An 18,953-nucleotide genomic window follows, 5' to 3' on the forward strand; every position below is an offset into this window, starting at 1 on the left:
CCGATTGCTTCTGAAACGCTTTATTTGGCTCAGTGTTTCAGGCAGAGCTGTTTGTGTACGATCCTCAAACCTGGATCTCTTTACCCAGGTGCAGTGCTCATGTCCAACAATGGGCTCTTGGAGTAGAGGACTGACCAGTCAGGCCCACCTGGTGAGCTTTGTGTCCAGGCCAGTCTCCACCGCAGCATGCCACAGGCTGCCCATGGGCTCCTGCAGCCCTGCTGGGAGGGACAGCAAACGCTGCTGGCAGGGTCCCCTCATGTATCATGAGCCTCTGCAGGCTTTTCCAGCACTGCCTGCCTTCTTTCCAGGGTTCAGGTGGTGCATACCTCAGTGTTGCAGCCTTTACAATGCCCCTGTTGTCTAAGTGCAGTGAGGCACTCTGGATGCAAATGCTATTTTCACTAAAGCACCAAGAGCAGCACTGACAGCAAAGCAATACTATATTCTCTATACGCACAGGTAATAAATATTGCTGTTTTGAAATTTCTGCACCCACTGGGCATGGGTTGTGTTTTGCTGCATCACACAGTACAATGACAGCAAAGAAGTTCCTTCGCCTTAGCATAAAGTAAACAACAAACAAGCAGGTGCCAGCGCGGCTGTCACTGCTGCAATCAGCAGCCCCATCCAGGAGTAGCGTGACTCGGCGTCACTTTCACTTCAGAAATGGAAGTAATGGCAAAGCCACTTCTCTCCTTACTATCAAAAGCTTATAAAGAGAGTGTTTCATCTAAAGTTTTGTGTAGGCACATTGTACAAATATTTCACTGAGAACATCAGAACAGCGATGCTGCTACTTTCTTTGCTGCTGCATGGGAGCTACCAGCATAGCCACCAATGTCTGTCAGAGGGTTTTTATCCTGTTTCCTTTATGCTTTTTAAATTCTAATATTTCCTTTCTTCTACCCACTCCCCATTGCGACTGAAGAGCAAAGCTTAGCCTAACAAGAGCTAAATAACGCACAAATATATACAGGTAGCACTGCAGCTTTGAAGTCCAATATAGGAGGAATGAAAGTTCCTGCTAGTTGGTGCCCTACTGGAGGTTATCTGCATTTGGTGAGCTCCCAATGTACTATATGAAGTCTTTCAAGGAGCAGCACTGTAGTAGAAACTGCTGAAGTATTTGCCCAATACCAAGTGACAGGAAAGTTGCAAGTTTTCCCCTCCTTTGCTAGCAACTGGATGAAGCCAGGTAGCTGACCCATGCAGCTCCTGGTGCCAGCAGGTAGGTGACCATCTGCGTTTGGGTGGCCCTGCTCCCTGGGGAGGCAGCAGAGACAGACCACTCCTCTAAGGACCTACTCCACCTTTTTTTGAGAGAAGGCACTGGGTAAAAACAATTTCACAACACTAGTGGCAGGATCTTGACCATCAGCCACAAGGGACAAGCACCGCTGCAGCAGAGAGGCCTCAAACTCTTGGCCAAAACCTGACAGTAAAATCTGATAAAGAGCTTAAAGGGATCAAAGCCACAAGGTGTTGTTCCATGCAGGGTGATCAGACACTTGAACACACCTGTTTCTGGAATAAAAATATGATATCAAGTGGTAAAAATATAAGAAAAAATGTCAAGCTTGACAAAGGAGAAAATGAAGTCTGCAGTGCTGTCGGATGGGGGAAATCACAGGCTTGGTCAGTCCAGGAGAGGGTGTGAGAAGAGGGAAAACAGATTGTATTGTCTGAGAGAAACTGGGGGATGTCTGATGCTGCAACTGATTTTGTGGTGTGTGTTTTTTCTCCACAGCGTGATCTTTGCCTTGTCTGAGACAAGAAGCCTAACTCCCACCCACATCCTGCAGGACTCCCTTTTCATTCCAACTCTCCCCAGTGTCTCCAGATAAAGTCACCCTGGGGGATGCTCTCAGCCTGTCCAAACACCCCACAGCTGACTGCAGGCGCGCTTATGCCACAGCAGGAGGGGAGAGTGATGCTTCAGGACAGGACTCTGTGGTAAGGTGCAGAAATCCAAATGCATTCATGTGGCTGTGCTGCCCAGCAGTGGGGATGGGTGCTTGCTGTGATACCAGGTGAGAGTGTGTACCCCAAATTAATCAAAAAGTGGTCATGATAAACCAGAGCAACCTCCTGTTGCATGGCAAAGCATCTGGTAGAGCTGCTTGGCCTCAGAGATGTGTGTGTGCAGGAATGTCCATGGGTGCCAGTGGGGAAAGAAGGGGCAAGGGGAGCGCGGCTCCCAGTGCTGCTGCGTCAGGCCTGGCATGGCCCCATCTCAATTATTTCCAGGCAGCGTCATGCTCCCTTTGCAGCCCACGGAGCTGCCAGGCAGGCTGCCAAAGGAGGCAGCAGTTTGGCAGGTTTTTAAACACTGACTGCGAGAGCGTGCAATGGGCCATTTGTACCATATGGCAACCAAGAGCTAATCCAGGAGAGGGTGCTGGGCAGCACGGCAGGCCAGTGCCGAAATGCCATTTAGCAGGGGAACATCAGCCCAGGTGGCATGAGTCCACAATGCTGAACTGCAAGGGAGAGCTGGGCAGCAGAGGATGGTCTGGTTTCTGAAACTACCGATGTCTAATTCCTCCCACCATCCCCATTCACTGAGCACTTAGAAATACAGTTATGTAGAGTGTAAGGCCATGCTATAAATATGTAAATAGATATTTCAATACAGATAACATATTTTGTATGTATGTATCGCTCTGGGAAGTGTGATGAAGAAAAAGGTAGAGCTCTGTGGGAAAAAACTATTTCTGCCTCTGGTCTAGGATGCTGATGGGAAAGACTGTACTGCCCTGACCTGTTTGTAGGGGATCGATTGATCTCAAGGGGCACCAGCAGGATGGGAATCCTGAGCTTCAGCTGCTCTTGACGATCTTGGCCCTGGGAAGTCAAGTAGATCTGGTTCATGGACGTCTTTCCTTTGAAAGGATGTTTTATCCTGCAAAGCTCAGTTGTAAGGGGTTTCATTTACAGTCTTGTTATATTAAACAAATGACATCATCCAATCATTTGCTCTCTGCTCTCGGGTTCTAATGGATAGTGGTTGTCACAGTTATTGATTTTTTCTTCTCTTACAGAAATCTGGTACTTCAGGAATATTGAGTCATGCTATTATCCAGACAGGTGCCAGCTCTGAGTGACAGACAACAGGCTGTTATCACTGTAAACACTTGATAGCTAGCAAAAACAAAGGAACACGAATGTCATTTATCCACTAAAACACTATAAATAAAATATAGACTTGGTAGCTCTTTCATGACTAAGCTTATAGAGAAGATGGGATTTGTCACTCTAGAACTCCTTGTGTGCTCCCCTTGCCGTGGCGGCTGCAAGCAGAAGTGAGCTGATCCCCACCCAGTGCGTGCTGATGCCGGCTGAGAGCAGTGAGAGTGCCTGTGCTGGCCTGGATGCTGCTGACTTCAGTAGCTGCAGCACTTCTTGGTGTGCCTTGCTCTTCTTGGGACACCAGCGCGTTTTTGGATGGCTGCTGCATGTCAAGTGGCTGTCTTGGATGAAGCAGTCCAAAGTGATGAGTGGCTGCAGCAATCTTCAACTCCCCTGAGGTACATGTAATTAATTTTTCTTCTAACAGGCATCACCTTGTTCTTGCCCTCACCCAGTTTCATTCACCAGAGGTTTTCAGGTATGAACAAGGAGGGCCTGTGTCTCCTCTCACATGTGGGTGCACAGTCAGCCCTGCTTGCTGCTCAGGAGCCTGGAGCAGCACAGTGCTGCCTGGATCTGACCCACACCACTCGCTGTGAAAGCGAACAGCCGGCTTGGTCAGGATATGGCAGGATCGCTGTGCTTCTTGCTTTAGCTAAGGGAAGAGGGTAAGATTGAGTGGTAAGTTATGAACTGGTAATCTAAAAGTAAAAGACTAGGAAAGGATGCCCCAAAGCCAGCATTCAGTACATGCTCCCAACCAGCTGTACATTTCTTCCCCTTTTTGCCCTGAAAAACTCAAAGTGAATGTAAAAGCAGAGAGAACCCCAAGGCAGCTGCGGGGTGGACCGGGGAGAAGCCCCAATGTGCCAGCCCTTTCTTGTATGTCCACCGGCTCGTGGTGACGGGATGTGCCCAGTGCATGGCTGTGTGTCTGCAGCATGGCCAACGTGGTGCCATGGCACTACAAGGGCTGGTGCTTGCACACGCAGTGCTGGGGCCTCCTCCCATGTCAACCACAGCTCACCTGGCTTACTGGCTTCCTGCAACAGCTCACAGTTCAAAAGAAGCTAAACCAGCTACACTGAATTTACTGGAGGAAGATGGTTAGTATGCACATCATTTCTGTGTCTACACAGCACTTGAATAGCCTGGGCCTTTCTTTATTACACCAGTGGATAGCAGGCTTACACAAGCAAATGCAATCAGCTTCTACATCAGGAGGAAGAGAAATTTGTGGCTGTTGGTAAAAACCCTTTTGGGTATTTAAAGCTGTGACGTGATCTGAGGGAGCTGTTGGTTATAATCCCACAGCTGTCCAGGACTTGCTGTTTAAACAGCATAGCACCTTGGTGATCCCATACATCCGTCGCTGGTAGTGCGGTGACAGTGGTGAAGGCTGCCTGTGCTTTAAAAAAGGGCTTGGGAGCAGCAATGCCAAGAGTATGTGGGGTGTCTCAGCAGTGTGGCACTCCGGAGGCCTTGAGCCATCAAAGAGGTCCTCTTCTCTTGCTTCAGGCTCTGCTCAGTTCCAGCCATGAACCTTTAGTAGGTCACAGTTGACTTTTGGTCTTAAACTTCTCTGCTAATACTTCCTCTTGTAACTCCCCCTCTCCTTTTGCATTCTCAGTGTGCCCAGCTTCTTTCACAGACTTGAGTCCTATCTAAGCCTAGTGGGTGATTTCAATTCTCACAAAACCCATCTTGGAGTGCTGCCAGATTTCCCAGCACAAGGGTACAATGCAGGTACTTGCATTTGCGAAATGTTTGGTTTCAGGTGTAACAAGCACTGTTTTGCAAGCTTTTTCATATGTCAGAGTTGTCAGGTTTTCTTCTTCCAAGCTGGGATGCCTGTCAAAAGCAGCAGCTGGTTTGTCTGACAGTATTAACTGCTACAAACCCCGCTGCTAATTGTGCATCCTTTACTGTTTGTCTTTTCTTAGTGCCTCCTCTGCTGTCTTGCTAGGCAGACTTCCCAAGCAGAAAGTGAGCAGCTTGGTTATTTTTCCTCTTGGCTAGATCTTTTATGGTTTCTCACTTGCTTTCAGCAGGCCCAAGAAGAACATCTTCTAGGGGAAAGTCTGCTGTGTTCCCATTGGGCCTCCTCACACCCTGTGCTCAGCTGTGGCTGGCTAGTGTCACCCAGCACATCATCCCACAGGGCTCTCCCAGCAGTGACACACACTGCTTGGTGCAGCTTGGGCCATATCCTGCCTTGACTTCAGGTGGAACATGATTTTGTAGCGAGGCTTTGGCTCATTCCTCCTGCGAGCTGTGCCTGGACATGATAATGGACACCTTTCTCTGGAGAGCTTTGTCTGGTGAGGCAGAAGATAACATGTATAAGTTGACATCTGTTAAGCTATATAGTGCCCAGAAAGTGGATTTCAGAACCCCTGAAACAATGTAAATACATTGAAAAAAGAGAATTAAAAAAGATAGATGCTAAGCCATTCTGTAGATTTAAATCATAAAACTTTAATCGAATTAATAAGTTCAAATCTGTTTCTAGATATAGGCTATTTCATTGAGCTAAAGCTATTTCCCCTTTAGAAGATATTCTGTAATTTATGACTGCTTATGTAGAGGATACAATAGTTTGCATAAAATAAATAGAACTGGAGGCTCTTTGGCTGTGCTGTGGTGCTGAAACCTCATTTACCATCTCCTTTAAAATGTACATCTCTCTCAGACTCCAAAATTCTTTTCTACAGAAAAGCAAGCTTAGGCTATGAGCTGGGATTTATACAGTTGTTTCTGGAATTGTTTCTGAAAGCGTGATACAATAAAAACTTGATTATAGGACTGCAGCTACTTGTCCTGAAGGAAATGAAACCACTCTTGTTTGGTAAAGGTGGCTAACCTGAAGGTAGAAGCCACAGCCTGGAATATTTCGCAGATTCACATTTCTGTTTGTTGATTCCATGTTAAACAGAATAACCAAGCATGCTGAAGGTAAAGCCCTCATTTAATTAACCCTCTTGGTGTAGTACCATGTGATTAAATGTGACTGAGCTGCTCCTTGGGGCTTCTGCTACTGAAAATACTAACAATAATAATTTGTTTTGTTTTTATATTTAAACACATTATTGCATAGCTCGGTGCAGAGATAATTACCAATTTTATCTCCTGTGTTTTTCATTAATAACAATAAAGGGTTGTAGGTTAAAAACTCATTTAATTGCCTTTATGTTAATGACATTATGAATAGCCTTAGCCACAAGATTCTAATTCTGTCCAGTATCCTGTTTCTCAGTAAAGCCCCAGGAGAGCTGCTCATTTTATCAGCATTACTGATTCAGAGTTTTTCCTTGCAGGTGGGTTTTTGTACATAATCAGAATTAATGCACAACACATTTTGTAAGGAACAGAGTAGAAGCACTCTGAATAAGTAATTAACTAGAGTGCTCTAGGAAAAATGCCTGAGCAAATTTTTTAGCATATTCATAAAACATTAAGAACAGTCACAAACACAGTGGAAACAATTTACTGGTAATGTGCTTTCATGCCATTTTCTAACTCTCTTCTTCCCCCCTCCTCCCCTTTTTCTTTTAATGAATGGAGAGAAAAAAAAAAAATAGGAAAGAAAAGATTTCAGTTCTTTCATTAAGGGGCACCTGCCCTTGGAACAGATCATGTTCCGAGCTGCGTTGGACAAGGATTTACCAGAAGATAAATAGAATACGAGGCTTGTAACAGAAAATAGACTTTCTTCTCCTCCATGTACAAATGGCCTCCTCTCTGCACCACCTTCTGGGTCCTGAAAGACACAGAAGGAAAGGTTATCTGAGCTACTTCTGCATCTACTGATAATTAAAAATAAAGATGCTGATGGAGGGCAATTTGCAACATGCCAAAGAGAATGTTTTTTTCATTGTTTGGATGAGTAAAGTGCTTGGGTCTTGTCCGCATACTCAGGACATGTTAAATACTTGTATTTCCTATAGCTCAGCCATAGGATCTGTGTGTCCCTGTCCCTGGTCCTGGTCCTGCTCCCTGTCCTCCAGCCCAGCAGCGGGTGGGCCAGGAATGTCCTGCAGGGGTGGCTGCTGCAGACCTGTGGAGGTGCCTTGGGCTGAGGGCTCTGCACTGCAGGAAGACCCAAAACAGAGACTTGCCTTGTACCTGGCTGGTACTCTGCAGCCAGCCCAGGCACTGCAGAAATTTGCAATAGCCTGGCTGGGGCAATGGGTGCTCAGCATGGCAGCCATGCACCTCAGAAGTTCTGGAGCAGTGGGATTAAGTTGAGGTTATAAAAATCTTAAAAAATTATTATTAATAATAATAAAAAGTCTGATTTTTTTTTTTTTTTTTTTTTTGAGTCCTGGCTCCTGAGTTTTTGCTTGTCACCAGAATAGCAAGGAAAGTGTCTGCTTATTGGAATGGGAGCTGCAGTATGCTGGTGGGCAGGTGGCTCCCGGGGCTTCGGCTGCATCAGGGAAACAATGAATCCTGTATGGCCTGCAGCACAGCTCTGTTCTGTACGTGAAGGTGAGAGACCAAGGTGGTCATTTGGTTGTAAGCCAGCTTCTCTTCTGGATCTGTCCTGAGGGGAAGCTGGAGATGTCTGCATCTGGTGAGCCAGGGATGCGGCTGGACTGAGGTCCTGTGGTGGACCTCAGCTGAAGGTGGCCTTGCCCTTCAGTCCCAGCATGGCAAGCTGCACTGGCACTGCTTTTCCCTTCAGAGGTGGAAGCTCTCAGTTTTCATGAGGGCTGCTGAGTGAGCCTATGTTGCTTGGCTGGGCAGAGCCTCCTGGTGAAGGCCCAGGAATGCTGGGCTCTTGAAGGCTGTCACTGCCATTTGGTGTGGAAGCTGAGAGCCGGAGCAGAGGTCCTGCCCTGCCAGGCCTGCCCTCTTGGCCACTGAAATTCCCCTGGCAACTCTTTGCTCAGTGATCTTTCTGACAGGCAGCAAAAGCACAGTTGTTTGCTTATTTTGCTTAAAAATAGTTTTCTAAATTTGCAAGCAACAGTTCTGCCTGTCTGGAGCCTGGTGCCCTAGGCTGTGTGACAGCATGAGTGACCACAGGCATGGCCCAATCTTATTGTGACAGTGCTGGGGACATTGATATGACAAAGCCATGTACAAATCTATCAGTTTTCCCTTCCCATCGTGGGCAGGTGGAGGGAGATGTTGTGCCCATGGCTATTTGGCATGCTCAGGTGGACACAGGGACCCACAGCTGCAGCTCTGGGTCACCAGAAGCTGGGGTACCTGAAACTGGTTTGGAGGCAGAGGGGCTGGTGCACGGTGAGGGTGACAAGCCGGAGACATTCTGCTTTGCATTGACCCCTTTTCAATTTCTTTCTCAATCTGTACATAAAATTTCAAAGTGAAAAGTCATTTTTGGATGTCTAAAATGGATGGCTCTAAGCAGAAACATTTAGAAATGGCCACCCTCTCCTCACAGGAAGGGATAAAATAAAAATGATGTGCTCTTTCTTAAGAAAGCTTCTATGAAAAGATGTTTAGTCTAAATATTGCAGGCAATATTTTAGATATGCAGCTTTCCTCAACTTGTGCCAGGGTTGGCCATGCTCTGTGGCTGGTTCGGGTCAGGACTCGTCTCATTATTTGGAAAGAAACATATGTGCTGTTATAAGGTAGGAGATCTAGCAACCAACTGGCAACCTAATTTCTGTCCATAGTTGATATAAAACCGGATTCTGGCAGTTTTCCCAGCATATGAAAGGAAAATATTTTAAGAAAGTAGGTATTTAGTTCCTCGAGCTTAAGTAGAAATTTTTCTGACCTAATACCTGCAGCCTGAAATCATTTTGCCAGAGCAACATCCATCCCTATTTTGATGGTAAAATGTGTAATGTGTCCTTCAACAGTTCATTAATTAGTGGTTTGTGTGCACCTAGCTAACTATGCAACCCCTAGGCTTTTCAGTTGTATGTTGCACCATTTACTATTACAACAACTTACTCATCAGCAAAAAATCCTAAAAATGAGCACAAGCTACTTCTGAATGTGTGCATCAGACATTTTAGTCTTGGAGCTAGCTCTGTAAAAGGTAGGGATTTAAAAATAACAAAACAAAACCCGTGAAAATTATCCAATCCATGAAAAATATGCAGCCTCAGTAACACAGCATCACAGCAGATCCACTGGCTCTGTGCAGAAGCAGTTGCAAGCCCTGTCTTGGGGGTCTCTGACAAAAAGGGTTCATGCTTCTGAGGCACCCACATGCGGTGTCCCCCTCCCAACGTCAATAGGTGTACAGCTCGCAGGGCACCAGCAGGATCAAGCTCTGAGTTCCTATGATGTTTAGCACCCTCGGGTAGTGTGGTTGTTTCTTTGCAGCTCCATTTCTTTAATGTTTGTTTTTCTGCAAATGACCTACTCTCCTTCATTATTAAGTATAAAAGCATGGAGGAATTACTTATGCAATCTTTTCTATCTTTTGTAAAGGAGGAGGGGGGAGATTGTCAATTGCTTTTGAATAATGACTTGTACTTACACTGATCTGATGTTGTGAATTCACCACCTTTCCAGAGCTAGGCACATTCCCTAACATTTTGCAGTGGTAAATATGTAGACCTACCACTTATCTAGTAACAAATGAGTATTGTTGCGATAGATTGGAAAGAATAAAAACAAACTAATGTATATTTTTCAACTTCCTGGTGCTTTAACCTTTCTTAAGAAAAGACTCATGGGACATAATTGAAGGAAAATGTTTTTCTTTAGCAGATGGATTGCTTTGCTCCGATAATATTTTAGTTATGCCAATAAAATGAAGGGTACACAGAAAACCATGAAACTGCCAGCAGTTGTTAGTGCATGACTATTACCAAGGCAGAAATGAGGCCAAAGCAGTGATAAATGTGCACATCTCCCTCTCCATCAGCTGAGGAATGACCTGGGTACACTTTACATCTGAGCACCGAGTGGGCCAACATTTTTCACAGCAGCACTTAATAGTGGACATTAACTTAGCCCTCTCCAAAAGGGCTGACCTGGAGGCTACCCTCTGCGGTTCTCCAAACTGTAATCACTTCTTCAGTCTATAATTTTATCAAATAGCATGCACCTTTTCCAGCCACTTATTGGCCAATTAAGTCAAGTTCTCACTGAGGGGGTCCAGCTGGCTTCAAGTTATCTTAGATGAATTGATTGAAGACATTCTGCAATCTATGAACCCAGTTTAATGATCTAGGTGATAATACTTGTAATTCTTCTCAGTCAAGGGAATTTGCTGCAGCTGTTGTCTGCAAATCCATGTTCTGATACAGTGAAGTACCAGAAGAGCATTAATCCGCCCTCAGAGTTTTATAGCGATGGCTGCATTGCAAAATGGGAAATTTAAGATTCACACAGCATTGCCAAGTGAAAACAATTTTTTATTGACGTGTTTTTATTTTATTTTATTCTATTGTGTTAAAGAGGTTATGTGGAAGAATACATTATTGATAATACTTAAAATTGGCAACTATACAGCAGTACAAAATAGCCTGCTAAAATATTGCATAAAATGTTTGAGATTGAAAATGAGATTTGCCTCAGAGCATGAACAGATCCCTTTTAAAACTGGGAGGTGGAGCAGAGCTCTACAAATAAAGCTACTGGGCGAGATCAGCTCATTGATGTGTTTGGTTAATGATAGGACAGTTTGTTTATTCCAGAGTTACTTTGGGGTAAATGAGACAGTAATCTAATGCCCCCACTTTTTTCTTTTTTTTTAATTTGAAGTGTTTTGTGGAAGGCATGAACAAATACTGGGGAACTGATGCTACCCCATGATTCCATAGCATGAACAGGTAAAGAGGCTGGAACCCTTCCCTTCCCCAGACCTGGAGCTATTGAAGTGCTGCTGAAGAGGTGTCGGACCTTGGCACTGGCCTGAAATGTATCTGTGAGACCTGCAGCAGCTGCACCAGGACCTGTGAAAACACAAAAAGAATCATGTTTGCTTGTCCTGGTGGCACATGGCACATGCCTCTTTTCTGAGCCACATGAATGTTCATGCCCTCCCTGTGAAACAAATATAACTAATGCTAGGGAATATTTTTCGTATTGAAAATTCAACATACTTAGTAATGAATATCCTATTCCATCTGTGAAGTTTGTGTGTGTGAAGTGGGGTGGCTGGGTTTTGGTTTTCACACAGAAGAGGCAGCTGCACTTTTAATGTATGTTGTGCTGCAGGCACACATTCACTTCTGGGGTGAAGGGACATCCCCTCCTGCCCAGTGTGATTGAGCCCATCTCTGCAACATCCTCCTTGCTGCAGGATGCCGGAAATAGGCACTTTTTGAAGGTTGATGTCAGGCTTCCAGCTCTGTCTGGCTCTCCCCATGCCCATCCGTGCTGGCCAAGCCCAGCATTGGAGGCCTCATGGGTGCCCTGGCCATGGCTCTGGGGGCTAACAGAACCAGCTGCCCACCACAGGCTTCCCTGCATGAAGGCACAGCCTGGACTCAGTGGGTTTCTAGTTTTGGTGGATTTGGTTCAAGCTGTGTCAGTAAAACTGGATCTGCTAATCAACCAGCTATATGGATATCAAGTCTCTGGGGATGTAGGCAATATTGAAAAAGCATTGTAATGATGACATAAAAGGAAGATCCCCTCTCTTGACAAATTTCTGAGGGAGGTGGCTCGGGCTCTTTGGGTGCCAGCATCAGTGCATGCAGGGTGGACTGAAGCCATTTGGCCAAGCCACCCTTGAGTGTGTGGCAGAGTCCCTGGGGGAGCTGGCCCTTTTGAGTGGCTCCGCACCATGGGCGGATGGCTTCATGTAGCATGGAGCTTCCCAGGGGATTTAGGGCACAAGTGCAATGAGGGGTCGGACATGTGTTGCCATTTATGAAATTAGTGGGATGTGAACAACATGCAGGAGTAAGAAACATCTTTGATGTTAACCAGACAAAATAACTCTGAAATTAACTGAACCAGGGGCATGCTCCTGCCTGATGTGGTTGATGTGTGCACAGCCAAACCCCTGTGCAGCTTTCGCCATTTGCCATGCTTCAGCAGATGCACGCTGTGCTCTCCCTTCTGTCATTGCTCACAACAGAAACCGCGGCCAGGGACGTCTCCTTGCAGAGGGGTTTGGATTAAAGTGGGTATGACTGAGGGAGCCTGGTATGGCCACAGAGAACATCTTGTTCCCCACATTTAGCCATGGGCAATGTCAAGTAGTATATGTTACATGGATGCTTTTCTCCAGTCCCATAGGCTGTGTTCTGGAGGTTGGCTGTGCAAGGCAAAGGGTTTTGCTTTACAATAATAGACCTACACACAAATACTCAATTCTTCATCCTTGATACCCAGAGCAGCAGTTCCCAAATTAGGGGGCTGCCTTGCTTGGAACAGAGAGAGGCTGAACTGAAAGGGGACTGCCACTGCAGTATCGTATCCTGTGGCCAGGCAGTGCAGCAGTGGCATCATGGATATGGTGCTGTGGTTTTACCATAGATATACTCAAAAGAAGGGTTAATTAGCACATCTGCCTTTGATCCTCCACTTGCAAGGGAAGAGAGAGTTTAGTCTGTAATGCCAGCCAGCTTCCAAACACTTTGTGGATTTTGGCAAGAGGCAGCACAGTCATAACATTTGAATATTAGCACTTTATAGTTCTGCCACACTAACAACTGCTAATTAGGCAGCTTGGGCATGGCTGAGTGCTGCCTTGAACCCTGTACAGTAATTTACACCTATGTACAACTACAGCTCTGACATGGGAACGCTTTACACACAGTTCACATGCACAGCGATGATTAGCAGCAGAGGAATCCCGATACTGGGTGCCTCTTGCCTCCCCCTCCCCTTCCCAGCACTAGTTTCTGCTCCCTGGCAGCACCCAGAGGTGGAGATGGGACACTCAGGCTAGCAGCCAGTCTGGCACAACCCCTGCTGTGAGGGGACAGCAGGGCGCAACCACATCAGCTGCCCCTGAGGTCATCCTCCTCGGGCTTCAGCAAGATTGGAGATGGGTTTCTTCCCATGCTGGTAGATTCTCCTTTGGCCAACAGCAATAGTGAAACTGAAATGTTTGATGCATTATCCATCCCACGAGGTTTGCTTTCTCAGATTCTTGTTACTGTCTTTTTTTTTTTGTTTTGTTTTGTGTGTGTGTGTGTGTATGTGCACATTGGCTTACACAGCTACCAGCTGTGCTACATGTTGTTAAATTGCTGCTGTTCCCTCCTATCCCCCATGCACCTATTATTAGTACTAACACGATGAGGTTCTCTGCTCCTAGTACAGCCATTTTCAATTAAAACACCAGTACTCAGATAATCTCCTGCAGCTGGGTTACTCGAGGTGTGGCAGATAAGCACTGAGGAAGGGGCTCTTGCCTTAGTAGTGATGTGAGTGGCTGTTGCTCTCTATATAGGGGGTGAGGGTGCTGACTCTAGTGGAGCTGGATGTAAGCTGACTGATGTGTCTGGAAATTGCTTACTCTTGTGTTTATTTTATTTATTTATTTATTATTTTCTTTATAGAATGGTGATAGCCTCTCCTTGTATGAGTGAGGTGTCTGCACCTAAAGAGTCCCTGAAGTCTCCCTGAAGAGCTCCTCATTGTCTCCTGCCCTTAGCTTGCAGGTAAATATTCAGAGTCTCTCCTCTGCAAGGCTTGGTCCTGGTGTGGCAGAGTGCTCTTCTGGGCTCTGTTGCCTGCCTGTGATGCAGAGGTTATTCCTTGTACTCCCAAGGGAACAAGAATGCATTGGGAATGTGGCTGGACCTGCTTTCTGCTTAGCAGCACAAAGGAGGTGTGTTCATCTGAGCTAAAAATGTACTTATTCTTAAAAAAAAAAAACACAAAACAAAACACATTTTTTCTTTTGGAATAAAGCATAATAGCATAATGTAAGCAGATAAAAAATAATGGTTAGTCTGGCTATTTCTCTGGGGAAAATCTGAGCTGCTTACCTCACTATTTCTTGGACTACTCTAAAATTGGCTACATTTTTCCTTACCACTGTGGGAGAATAGACCTGAGTTACATCTGCAGTGCTAGCTAGGATACAGTGATTTTTATGCAATTTCCTAACTGTTTTTATATTTAATTACTGAGATCCTGAGCCCTGGGTACTTAACTCGAGGTATATACAAACAGGCACAGAACAAAGCAGGGCTGTGTGTTTCTGCAGGGTTTAGACTTTAGGTGCGTATAATGCCTTGGTACTTGGGTGTTTTTTTGACGTTCTGTACTGCATCTCTTTAATAAAAGAGAAAGTTAGCAATAAAAGCTGGCAATCAAATAAGCAATAAAAGGGCAAAACTGTATTTTCCCCTCTATAATTTGATCTGTAAGAAATGTAAATCGCTCATCCAGAAGAGAATGACTTTCAATTAGTCCTGTTTTCTTAAACATGCAAATCCCCCAGCCGTGTTTAGCAGCACAGTTTTGCCCTAACTCTGCAGAGAATTCCCAAGCAACCTTTAATAGACGGCCATGCCTTCAGGCTTGTCCACTTATGTTTTCTCTCCTGCCTAGGCACAAGATAGATTATGCATATTATTATTCATAAGTGCCACCTATTGAAAGCACAACTACGGGGATGTTTGCAAATGGTGGGCTTGTCCCAGCTGTCCCTGCTCACATGAAATATTCCTGCTCTCTGACAGATCCTCCAAACCTTGCCCTCAAAGTTACTGGTATTTTTCTTGTCAGATATACTGGCATGGAGAAGGACTTGCAAAACATCTGGTAGCCTCTAAAAAGCAGCTAAAATCGAGAGGTCTTTTCCTATTTTCCTCCTGCAAAGGTGTTTGCTGGCTGATGCTTTTGTCTCCCTGAGAGAGATGGCATTTAGGCTGGCTCTGGGGAGGGCTCAGCCCAGGCTGCTGGGAAGGAAGAAGACAGTGATGTCACACTGCTTTGCATGGGTGTTCTTCATCAAGGACAGGGATTCCCCTGGCCATTATGGGAAATAACAAACAGTATAGAAAAGCAGAGAAGCAAAGAGGTAGGAGTATCACGTGACTGAATGTCGTCTCTTTCATTAGAGCATTCTTAGATAAAGCATAAATACAACTGCTTTTCTGGTGGCAATTCATTTAGTTCTTAAACGTGTATTTATTTTTTATGCTTGCTTTCATATATTAATGTTTTCTTGCACTCTTAAGTGTTTGGTGTGAAGAACAGACCTTCATATGTTCCCTGCATGGGGAATGAGTCCTTTTCTGTTAGCTATAAAATAGCTTTCAAACAATATATGGCTATGAGTTAAGAAGTAGGAATAGTATTTAAATAAATGTTTTGAATGCTGGTGGCTAGAATTAAGCATAACCCTACGCTTCTGCAAAAGGTCAATTGCAATTCTAATTACTCTTGTGCAAAGTAGCTTATGTTTGAACTGTGCAGTTATAATTAATATATATACCTTATTGCCAACTGTATGCATTTTTGATCATTAGAATCTGGACAGCCTTATTATGTCTGGATAGTCTGAATGAATATGTGAATCTCTGTGGGCTGACTTTCTCTTACACCAGTTCCATGACAATGTAACTGTGCTGTCTCCAATTGCACTGTGCCAATATAAATCTGGGGCACTAACCTGGGGCAGGAGACGCACAGCACTTGTTGTGGTGAGCAGTGCTCTGGTATCGCAAGGTGTACAGCAGGCTGATGCAAGCAAGGCCTACAAACACAGCTGCAATGGGTCCACCATGAAAACCTTACTGATCTCCCAAAGGTAACAAGCATGGTGGCCATAAAATGCCTGACTGTCTACTAGATGTTTTCCCTACCTCTCTGCATAGGGAAGCATGTTGGAAAGTGTTTCCCCTTGTGGGAAAGTGGGCTGAGCTAGGTGATGGGGTGCAGCTGTTTCCTTGCCCTGCAGGGGGTCCCCTGCTTGCTCTCAGGCAGCAGGAAGGGGTGGGGAGCACAGCCCTGGCTCCAGCCCCACCACCTCAAAATATTGCGTGCATCTATGCTATGGTCTTGGGTAACAATGTGAGGAGCCAGGATAAAATCCCAGTGAAAGAAGAATTACATCAGGGTACAAAGGTGTAGGATGGAGCTCAGCATCCAGCACTAAGCAGTTCCTGAGCTGGGCTCTGTGCTGGGTGCTGTCCCACCACCAGCACTGACCAGGGACCCTGGGCACCAGCCATGACAGACATGAGCTTGGGAACTGGCTCCTTGCACCCCTGTGGAGGTCATGCATGTACCTGCTGGGAAACCCATGTGTCCTGACTGATCCCTGCTGAAGCACAGATCGGGCATGTTCTGCCTGTGGGTGCCATGGGCTTGGAAGGTTCCTGTATGGCTGTGGTGCAGCCCCAAATTTTCCTACCTCTACGCCTCTCTATAGCAGCAGTGCCCTTTCCTTTCAAATGTCCTTGGGAAGTGCTGGATAACCTCTGTGCACCTCTATCACTGTTGTTATCCTGCTCTGTAATAACAGTGGTGGCTGCAGAAAGTGCTGGGGGCACAGCTCCCCTGTTCCAGCCCTGCTCAGGGGAGCAGGGTGTGTGTCTGACCACTGGCCCTTGGCCCCTCATGCTGAGCTGCTGATGTGGGTGCCAATTAGTGTCAGCTGTGCTGGGAACCAGTGATGGGGCCACTGGTGTGCATAGGCCACCTCTGTGCTGCCACCACCTTGGCACAGCTGTCAGATGGGGATGGGTCTGCCACTGCTGACCCACACCCCTTTGGAGCTGGTGATTTAGGAGGTGAAAGGCATAATATGCTGTTACTGTTTCCTGAATGACATGGCTGTGGCACTGGGAAGCATGGTCACAGTGTGCAGCATGGGTTTGTTCTGGTCCTGATTCTGGGAAGTGCTCCCTAAAGGCGTGATGCTTCACCACTGAGTTATTTTATGTTGCTGCAGTTCATGGTGTATTTAGAAGCCTTCATCCATCTTGTTACTGTGTAACACGATGGCTGATCATCATTACTATGCCATCCCTCTTTGTGAGTGGGAAGAGGGATAGCTCTTGACTTGAGTAAAGATGAAGGTGGCAGAGGATCAGCTGTCACTTGTGGGTGTGTGTCCTGCATTGTGTAGTGCATGCAGAGGAAACTATCCCACCCTGGTGATTCATGAACACTGTGTTATTAAATGGACGTGTATATAATGCACCCAAGCATTCACTCAATTGCATGTATTTAGGAAGACATATTTGTTGTGCATCTTCCCTGTACAGAAGTTGTTTGTATGTGTGCTTGCATACATAAACATTGTCAAAAAATTCACTGTAGGTAGCATCATTGAAAACTAGAGCTGAAGCTAAGAACAGCACTCATAACCCAAGCTGCAATGCCACCAGTCAAGCAGGATGCCTTGTGAAGAGGAGAAACAGCATGTGTGTATGTGTAAGTACCGTTGTAGGCTCTTGTGCCCAGGAGCATATGCTTGTAAAAACAACTTGTGTGTGTGCATGCAGTTAGATGTGTGAGTGCTTTTCTGTATCTGAAAAGCTCCCTGAAATAACCCAACGTGAAGCCAGAGTGTGTTTGTGTTAGGTTGAGACGCTGGCATTAGGATGATTGTATGACTCCATTAACAGTGTGTTATGGCTTCAATTTCACTTAACATCTGAGTTGTTCACATTTAAACATGCCCTTGGCCTGACAAGGCATTATTAACTTCCATTTAATAAAAATAAAATATTACATTTAAAAAAACTGAAAGCTGACAAATTTGATTTAAATGAATACTGAACTCCAGGCAAACATGTTGCTTGAACCCTGCCTGCTGTACTGTAACTGACAGGAAGCATTAAAGTAATATTGAGTGGTCAATATGCGATTAAATATCACATGTCAAGCTTAGCAAGAATGTTCCTTCCAAAGAAAATTATATTGTTAAAAATAAGTGACAAATTCTAAGCAGCTCCTTCAAATTCATGAAGACACGTGAAAGAATGGAAGTGTGCTAGTAATAAACCAGATTCTCTGCAGGAGAGAACTCCTGTACAGAGCCATATAGAGCATCTACAGGTAGTCAGATAAAAATGATTGCACATATTTTAAGCAATAAATTTCGTTTGCATTTGCCGTAGAACATAAAGAGAAGAGACATGCTACATTTTCACACCATGTTTTTATGTGAAAGCTTTTGCTGTCATGCTGTTCTGTCTAAAGGGATTATTTATTTATATAGAGACTCAAGCATATAAATGTATATGTACATGCACGGATGCATATGTGCTAGAGCAATCATGAGCAGCATTTAGAGTGTGTAACTTAAATCTAAGTTCATATTTAAAATAATAATTGTAATAGTAATAATGAATGTCCCCCTTGCCATTAGGTGTCTGGGAATGCAAATTCTTTGTGGCTGTGGTCCATTATGGCTTCTAGCTGGGAGAACATGCCTAAATGTGATCAACTTTCACACTGTGCTTGCTGCAAGTAAGGCACAGAGCTCTTGCTTTCCCCTTTCTTCAACAAGGATCCATCCAGGATTATCAGGGTAGCGTCCAGCAGTCTGTCTAGAATAGAGAATAGACATAGCAAAATGTTGAGATCCACAGCCTTGGACAAATGTGATATGCCTAGGTCAAGAGATTAGCAAAGCCAGGTGAGATCTGAGACCTATTTGTTACTGCCCAAACCCAAATTAAGTTTTAAATATTGTCAGAAATGAGAAACAGCTACCAGATAGTGCCAGGATAATTCATCTCGCTGTGTCCAGAAAATATCTCTTAGCTCCATCATGGTGCCTGCTATCCTGCATGAGGAAACGCCTGTTGGAGTAGCTCCCTGAGCAGGCAAGGGCCCCATTTCCATTCCAGGGGCTGTAAGCTCCGTGCCACCCTGCCTAGTGCAATTGTCCCTTGGGCAAAGGTTGGGCAAGGTTTTAGGTTGAAGGGAAAACAAAATGATATCTTTCAATTTTA

This window comes from Aythya fuligula, chromosome 8, assembly GCF_009819795.1.
Source record: "Aythya fuligula isolate bAytFul2 chromosome 8, bAytFul2.pri, whole genome shotgun sequence".
Classification (NCBI taxonomy): domain Eukaryota; kingdom Metazoa; phylum Chordata; class Aves; order Anseriformes; family Anatidae; genus Aythya; species Aythya fuligula.